The sequence below is a fragment of the Salvia splendens genome, chromosome 15 (genome assembly GCF_004379255.2).
Source record: "Salvia splendens isolate huo1 chromosome 15, SspV2, whole genome shotgun sequence".
In the NCBI taxonomy this organism is placed as follows: domain Eukaryota; kingdom Viridiplantae; phylum Streptophyta; class Magnoliopsida; order Lamiales; family Lamiaceae; genus Salvia; species Salvia splendens.
The window spans coordinates 32,033,076-32,042,333 of record NC_056046.1 but is presented as its reverse complement, the minus strand read 5'-3'; the positions used below and the strand labels follow the sequence as shown (position 1 = coordinate 32,042,333).

General features: G+C 32.6%; 1 long non-coding RNA gene across 1 annotated transcript; it reads left to right on the top strand.

The window, feature by feature from the left end:
* Positions 1–7,418: 7,418 nt before the first annotated feature.
* LOC121766502 lies at positions 7,419–8,675 on the top strand. Its single transcript, XR_006043010.1, has 3 exons — positions 7,419–7,502; positions 7,591–7,689; positions 7,934–8,675. It is a non-coding gene; the product is annotated as an uncharacterized LOC121766502 (long non-coding RNA).
* The last annotated feature ends 583 nt before the right edge of the window (positions 8,676–9,258 follow it).

Below are 9,258 nucleotides of genomic sequence, written 5' to 3'. Positions count from 1 at the left end.
GAACAACTATTTTCTCTTAATTTTTTTATTTGAAACAAGTTCTGGTATCATGATCATGCAATACATTATATGAAAATATCAACAGCTTGTATATCAAATGTCAACAGCTTGTCAACAACTTGTATATAGTGTCAACAACTCAAAAACAATTCTTGTAATTAAAAAATAACAACAATTTTATCTTAATTTTTTTATTTGACTCAAGTTCTGTCATTATGATCATACAACACATGTCAATAGCCTGTATACCAAATGTCAACAACTTATAGCAAAATGTCAACAGCTTGTCAACAACTTGTATATAGTGTCAACAACTCAAAAACAATTCTTGTAATTAAAAAATAACAACAATTTTATCTTAATTTTTTTTATTTGACACAAGTTCTGGCATTATGATCATACAACACATGTCAATAGCCTGCATATCAAATGTAAACAACTTATATTAAAATGTCAACAGCTTGTCAACAACTTGTATATAGTGTCAACAACTCAAAAACAATTCTTGTAATTAAAAAATATAAATATTTTATCTTAATTTTTTTATTTGACACAAGTTCTGGCATAATGATCATACAACACATGTCAGTAGCCAACCTATCAAATGTCAACAACTTATAGCAAAATGTCAACAACTTGTGATATTGATTTTCGCGGATTCCTCCTTTCTCCTGTACAGCTCCATCGACGCATTCTGTATCCTAGGTCCACCGCTCGGATCCACCTCCACCTCCAACACCGCCGGCACACTAGGCCTCAGTTCCTTGGACGATTTCGTCACCTCCACGAGCTTGCGAGATCTGAAGCAGAAGAGTTCCGAATCGGAACCATTGTCACTGAGCTCATTGTCAAGTCGCTGATCTCCATCCCAGATAATCGAACGGCAGCCATGGTGTCCGACAGCTCTTCCCTCGTGGCATCCATTAGCTTCTCCAGTGATTCTGCAGCTCTCTTGAAGGCCTTCAATGGAGAAAAACAGAGGATAATATATCATGTCACCACATCCAATCAGAGAAACAAAATCAATGCATATCAATATCCAGAATACCAAATGTCAACAACTCGTATTAAAATGTCAATAACTAAAAAATAACACTTATAATTCACATATCAATATTGAGAATATCAATGTCAACACCTCGTATTAAAATGTCAACAACTAAAAATAACACTTATAATTCGCATTTCAATATCAAGAATATCAAATGTCAACAACTCGTATTAAAATGTCAACAACTAAAAAATAACACTTATAATTCACATATCAATACCGAGAATATCAAATGTCAACAACTCGTATTAAAATGTCAACAACTAAAAAATAACACTTATAATTCACATATCAATACCGAGAATATCAAATGTCAACAGCTCGTATTAAAATGTCAACAACTGAAAAATAACACTTATAATTCACATATCAATACCGAGAATATCAAATGCCAACAACTCGTATTAAAATGTTAACAACTAAAAAAAAACACTTATAATTCACATATCAATAGCGAGAATATCAAATGTCAACAGCTCGTATTAAAATATCAACAACTAAAAAACAACACTTGTAATTCACATATCAATAGCGAGAATATCAAATGTCAACAACTCGTATTAAAATGTCAATAACTAAAAAATAACACATCGAACGCATCTCTCAAATCTCCATCCCTTCCATCCGCTGCCGCGGTGTCTCCGTCACCGCCACCATCCACATCTAAAATCAATTTCGGCTGGAGATCGACGGAGTTCATGAATGAATCGGTAAAATCGGGGAAAGCTAACCTGAAAATTGGAAGATAAATATTGACGTCAGGCTCCGCGCTCACCACCAATCACTCCATCTCGTTGCCGACATACACCGGCAGGTGCCCCTCCGGAATGCCGCCGGAGGAGGAGCGCTTCCGCAGCGAGGTTCATAAAGGACTTTGCCAAGATCGCACAACCACTAACTCATCTCCTCAAAAATGATGCCGAGTTCATCTTTGATGAGAAGTGCAAGCAGGCTTTCCAACTCTTGAAGAACCGTCTCGTCTCGGCTCCTATCATAAGAGCGCCAGATTGGAATTACCCTTTTGAGGTAATGTGCGACGCGAGTGATTTCGGAGTCGGCCCAGTGTTGGGCCAGAGGATAGAAGGGAAGTGTTATGTGATCTTCTACGCCTCGAAGACGTTGAACCAAGCGCAGAAAAACTACGACACGATAGAAAAGGAAATGCGAACTATTCTGTACTCTTTTGAAATGTTCCGGCCGTATATATATTAAAGAAGTTAACTGACACGTTTTTTTTTATTTTGTAAACAAATAATTTATTCCCCTTTGAAAGATCAACTAATATGTAAATACTTGCGAATATAAAAGTTGAAATTAATAGAAAAATACCAATGTTTTTAAAAATATATATGAAATAATTAAATAGAATTTACAAATAAAAGAGTATTTAGCTTAATTTTTACTTTGTAGAAAAAGGAACAATATATTTATCTTCACATCATTGTGATAGTTTAAATAAAATGAACAAATACTTATTTATTAAAATACTTATTAAGGTGAATATTTTTAATAATAAATTCAATTAATACATATTTTTTAAACAATATAAATTAATAAGAATAGAGTTAAATTAGTCATAGATATATTTAATTAATGATGCTTCCAAATCAATTAAATTAGTCTTATCCAAATTTCAATTTGAAGGATATTTTGTATATACAATTTTTGTTAATTTATCTTTACTCTTAAATTATACTTTTGGGTTGAAAATATATCCATGCAAATACATTGGATTTAATTTAACTAATAAAAAAATTGGTGCTTAAATAAAACAAAATTTATTGTTGGCTAAAAACTGAGTTACTATGTCGATTTTTAAATTATCCTATATTCCTAAACCCACAAAACAAAAAAATGGTGATAAACGGGAACTCTATTCCCAAGGTCATAATCATATCCCCTCTCCCCTCTCCCACTCTTTCTCCTTCATCTTCTTTCATCAATTGCTTCTATCTCTGTAATATAAAGCATAAAAACATTGTAACTGAAATCTACGAGGATCGCACCGGCCAAGCCCCCGCTGAAGCGGCGGCTTTGCCTAGGCTATCTTCGTCCTTGTTTGGTAGGGATGGGTAAGCATGAATACTTGTCAACATAGATCGGAATTACAATAACCAACTCTATACTGTTTTAATAATTTGTACTTTAAGTTTAATCTTGTTTAAATTACATTCCCTCAAATAATTTATATTATTTGAAAATCATCCATTACTACAATTAAAATTAAAGGAATATAAATGATTTAATTCTCTAAACATAGATTTTTTTAATTTATCGTACTATTTAGTAAAAAAATTATTTAAAATACATAATTTTTTTACAAAAATATTTGATAATCAATAATTTTCTCCTGGGTTGCTCAAATCAATCAAAGGGAGCTTCATGCTTACACAACTCATTTTTATGAATAAAATCCTAGGTAGCTCTGTTCTTGTAGTAAAACTCAAATGATTTTGGTTGTGGTTATGGTATAATTTCCATTTTATAGGGCTGTTTATAGATCTTGGTTGTGGTTATGCTCTATTCGGTTTGCAAGATTGTATCCGATATTAAATTTGTAGTGTGTTTGGTTCATGAGATTCAATCCCACAACTCAATCGTAGATGGATCATGAGATAATTAGTCATACCTAACCCCTATGACTAAAATAATCTCACAACTCAATATTAGGTTATATCTTGGTATTATTTTATCTTGGAAACCAAACAGTTTTTTTTTTTCTTAAAAAAAATATTAACTTCATATATTTATATCATATATATGAAGGAGGAAATTACAAATCAACTCCTATAACAAGGAGGAAAGACAAATTACGTCACCCAGGGTTCGAACTCGAGACCTCCAGGATGGACGCGGTATCCAGCACCCTTTACAGCTAGGCCAAGGGGCTTGGATTCTTGGAAACCAAACAGTTGGCGGCTTAATTATTCATTAAAAAGCTCTTTAAGTAGGGATGGGGTAAGCATGAATACTTGTTAAGATAGTACGGACCGAACTAACATAATCCAATCCAATATAGGCTCAAATATGACCCGCAACAACTAACTCTATACTACTACTACTATTTCAATTATTTGTACTTTAATTTTAATCTTTTTTAAATTATATTCACTCAAATTATTTATATATTTTTCAAAATCTCTTTGCAATTGATTTTTTTTAATAGTTATAGGAAGATAAATTTGAATACACATATTTAATGTTCCATCTGTCTCATATATATTGTCCGCTTCTATATTTGGTGACTTTTTTTTTTTAATGAAGTGGGGTTCATTCTCGACTAATACTCCAATCACTTTCTCTCTCAATTTATCTCATATTTTTACCAATTTTGCATCAACCCATGTCATCCCAAAAGTGTCTATTTTTATGGGACAAGATAGTAATATTTAACGTGATTCAAAATCATCTAATAAATATATATACGAAATACAATTAAAATTAGGAAATTATAGGAATATATATGATTTAATTCTGAAATAAAACAAGTTTTAATTTGGAGTGCTACAATTTAATAAAAAAAACATTCAAAAAAACATTTTAAAAAATTGATAAAACAATAAAATAATTTATGGGTTGCCCAACCTAGCTTGGCTAGATTGAGTCTAAATTTATAAAAAGAAAATGCAGTTCAATCTAGCCTACTTTAGTCATGGGCCTGAGTCTAGAATGGTATGGGCATGCGCCGCCAATTGACAACTCCTAAAATGATGTAACGTGATGGTTGACATTTTATTGTCATTAAAATAAGACATTGATCAATAGCTGTCATAATTTTATTTTATTTTTGATGAAAAGAAAAATTTTGAAAATTTTGTGGATGAGTGGCTGAAAATGCATCTCAATTCTTAATTAAGCTAAAAAATCTCAACCTAACAGGACCTATATATATATAGGGGCACACCATGGTCCATAAGTAGAATCCTGTCAAAAATCAAAGCAAATCTCAGCCCTTGGATCCTTAGATTGGATGGCTATGATAATAATATCCGAGCTACATTATTACACTAAAAGCGTTACATTATTAGCCGAGCTACATTATTAGAATACACAGTCTACACTATTTGACTATAACGCATTACATTATTAGCCGAACTACAATATTAGACTACATAATCTACATTATTAGATGACACGTGGCATTAATATAACGGTTACATTACAAGATCCAATGACTGAGATTTGCTTTGATCAATAAGTGAAATTCTGTCAAAAATCAAAGCAAATCTCAACCATTGGATCCTATAATAGAATTTTACTTATGGACCATATATATATGTATATATATATATATATGGATATACTAATATGCTAACTAATTATAAAGTGCTAATGTACATCCAATCATGTGCTGCCACGTGGCTCGAAAAATGCAATATTGTATACAGAAAAATGCGATATACATTTGTCAAGCTGTAGATGAATTTCGGCATATTGCATTTTTGTTAAATGCAGATTGCATTTTTTATTGTCGAGTTTTGCTTTTTAGATATAGGTTGTTTATTTTCATTTTATATATAGACGGATTGCATTTATATATAATTTATTTTGCATGGTAGACAATTTACGTTAACATGCAAAACTCAACAATATAAAATGCAATTTGCCTATAATTAAAATGCAATCTATGAAAATGTATTTACAGCTCGACAAATGTATATTGCATTTTTCTGTATACAATATTGCATTTTTCACGCCACGTGGTTGGAGATACATTAGCACTCTAACAAAGGATGCACCATAGTGCTCCCCTATCATATGATATACTAATATGCTAACTAAATTGAAAGTGCTAATGTACCGCCAATCACGTTCTGCCACGTGGCACGAAAAATGCAACATTGTAAACACTAAAATGTAATATACATTTGTAGAAGCGGTAGATAGATTTTGGAAAATTGCATTTTAGTTATAGGCAGATTGCATTTTTTATTATTGAGTTTTGCATTTTAGATATAGACCGTTTAATTTGCATTTTATATATAGACGGATTGCATTTATATATAGTGTATTTTGCATTGAAGACAATTAATATTAAAATGCAAAACTCAACAATATAAAATGCAATTTGCCTATAACTAAAATGTTGTATAAGGAAATACATATATAGCTTCACAGATATATATTGCATTTTAGTGTTTTCAATATTGCATTTTTCATGACACGTGGAAGCACATGATTGGAGGTACATTAGCACTCTAACTAAGGATGCGCCCTAGTGCTCCCCTATATATGTATATATATATATATATATATATATATATAGGGATGTGATTATATGATAACCCATATTTATGGTCATAACCTAATAACCTATCACTCTATGGACAAAATATATCATTTTATAAAACAGAATATCATTTTATGGATTAAAAGTATCATTTTATGCATGCTGAAAAAATATCATTTTATAGTGTAAAAATAACATTTTTAGTAAAAATGATATTTTTGACCCATAAAATGATAGGTTATTAGGTTATCACCATAAATATGGTTATCATTCTAACGCACCCTATATATATATATATATATGGGGTGCTGTTAGGTTGAGATTATTTAGCTAAATTGAAAAATGAGATGCAATCTCAACCACTAGTACACAAGATTAACGAAATGTCAACAACTATCACATTATGTCAACACGGGGGTATAAGTATCATTTCATTAATCAAATGGTGGAAAAAAATAAAATTAGATTTGAATCATTTTCTAAAACCCTCTCTAATATATATCGCCACCATCAATCGTCTTCGCCGATTATCAATCAAGCCAGAGACGACGACGCCTCCAGACACGTCCTCTCTCTCTCGCGCGGTTTAACGTCGCAGTTGTTCATCGCGCTTCGCCGCTCCTGCTGCACGAAGCTTAATTGTTGATTCGAGTACGGATTTGGAGGTATTAGGCTTTGTATTATCAATTGTGTTGGATGTGAATTGATTTTCAACTTCGCTTCGCTGTTTTTATCAAAATGCTTGAACATTTGGGGAAAAATCTAAAAATACTATTTCTGCTCATTTCAATGCTGAATTTTGCTTTTATCTCGCAATATCCGCAGAGATCTCGCAGTTTTTTATTTAATTCGATTTCTGCTGTTTTTTTTGTTGATTAGCGATAGTAGAATCGGAAGAGATGGAAATGAACATTTCATACAATAGCTATTGACATAGTTATGATAATATACTTGTATACTGTTGACATAGTGTATGCTTGTTTGGATTGTTGTTGACATTATAAACTTTAACAATTGATATAATAGTAATAAAGATAATTGTGCTTGCTTTAAACAAGATATACTTGTTATTGACATAGTGTATACTTATTAGAATCGTTGTTGACATAATAATATTGACATTCAGCCTCTGCTGATAGGGAGGTGCTGGTTTTGGGGCTGGCGCCGTCTTCCGAGTACACATTTTTGGTGTATGCTTCTCCAGTTGGAAACTATTTCAAGGTTGTGTTTACGTTTTCAATTTTAATTCGATTGAATCAAGGGGATATTAAGGAGTTTGTGGATAAGGTTTAATTGTTGTGATTTGCAGGAAGAGACTGTGCCGATCAGCTTGTACGTTGAGGATGAGTTCCATCGCGCTGGCTGCGGTGGTTCTGGAGGTGTGAAGAGCGTCACGAATTATGTGCCGGTATGTAAGTGTTGCATCTTTCTGCCAACTGTTTGATGAAAGTTCTAAATGAAGTTGGCTACTGAAAGTTCGTCAAAGTGTTTTTATTTTTTTATTTTTATGATTTTGATATCAATTAATTTCGTCCTGCTTGTAAAAACATGTTTCTTAGTATGAATTATCGAAATAATGTTTTTGATGCACGACTAAATTTAACAAATTTACAAAGTTCATTTGATATTTAATAGTAGTAAATCAATAATAGGTGAGGTCATGAACTGCTAGTAATCATGGAGAGCAAGAACTACCAAGCAAGCCACTATGCCACTCAGGGCGATGAGCAGACGTTGCTCCAGTGCCTGCATCAAGAGCTTTACAATCTCAAGTTTCTAACCGTGGATCACGCACGCTTTGCCGGATAAGGAGAACGACAGTCGGATTCTTCTCACCACTAGGCTTCGAGAGGTCACTGATAAAATTTCTGAAAAATCCAGTTTACTTCATGAGATGCAGCCGCTCGGGCTGGAGCACAGCTGGCAGTTGCTCTGTTATCTTACCTTCGGTGATATGCTGAAAAATGATAATGATGATGTTACATTGCCCTGCCCTCCTCACTTGAAGAAAATTGGAAGATCGATCGCCGAGAAATGTAAAGGTCTTCCTCTGTCACTGGTTGTGGTTGGTGGTCTTCTCATTCAGGAGACAGAAAAGATACTGCTGATGTTGCTGCAATGGGGGAGGGTTCCTACTTGGAGATCTTGGCTATAGAGCTACCTTTACTTGACCGCTAGACTTCAAGGTTGTTTCCTTTAACTAGGTGCATTCCCGGAAGATTGTGAGATACGTGCCTCTAAACTCATCGAACTTTGGGTTGGTGAAGGCTTCTTCCTAAAACCTGCATTACCCACACAAACCATGGACAACTATTGTGGTTTCTTACTTTTGAACTTAGCAGTATTTAATATATATGAAATGTCAATCAGTTCAACAACTTGTATTGAAATGTCAACAACGCAAAAATAATTCTTATAATTGAAAAAGAAAAACTATTTTCTCTTAATTTTTTTATTTGAAACAAGTTCTGGTATCATGATCATGCAATACATGTCAATAGCTTTCGTATCAAATGTCAACAACTTATATGAAAATATCTACAGCTTGTATATCAAATGTCAACAGCTTGTCAACAACTTGTATATAGCGTCAACAACTCAAAAACAATTCTTGTAATTAAAAAATAGCAACTATTTTATCTTAATTTTTTTATTTGACACAATTTCTGGCATCATGATCATACAACACATGTCAATGGCCTGAATATCAAATGTCAACAACTTATAGCAAAATGTCAACAGCTTGTCAACAACTTGTATATAGTGTCAACAACTCAAAAACAATTCTTGTAATTAAAAAATAACAACTATTTTATCTTAATTTTTTAATTTGACACAAGTTCTGGCATTATGATCATACAACACATGTCAATAGCCTGCATACCAAATGTCAACAACTTTTAGCAAAATGTCAACAGCTTGTCAACAACTTGTATATAGTGTCAACAACTCAAAAACAATTCTTGTAATTAAAAAA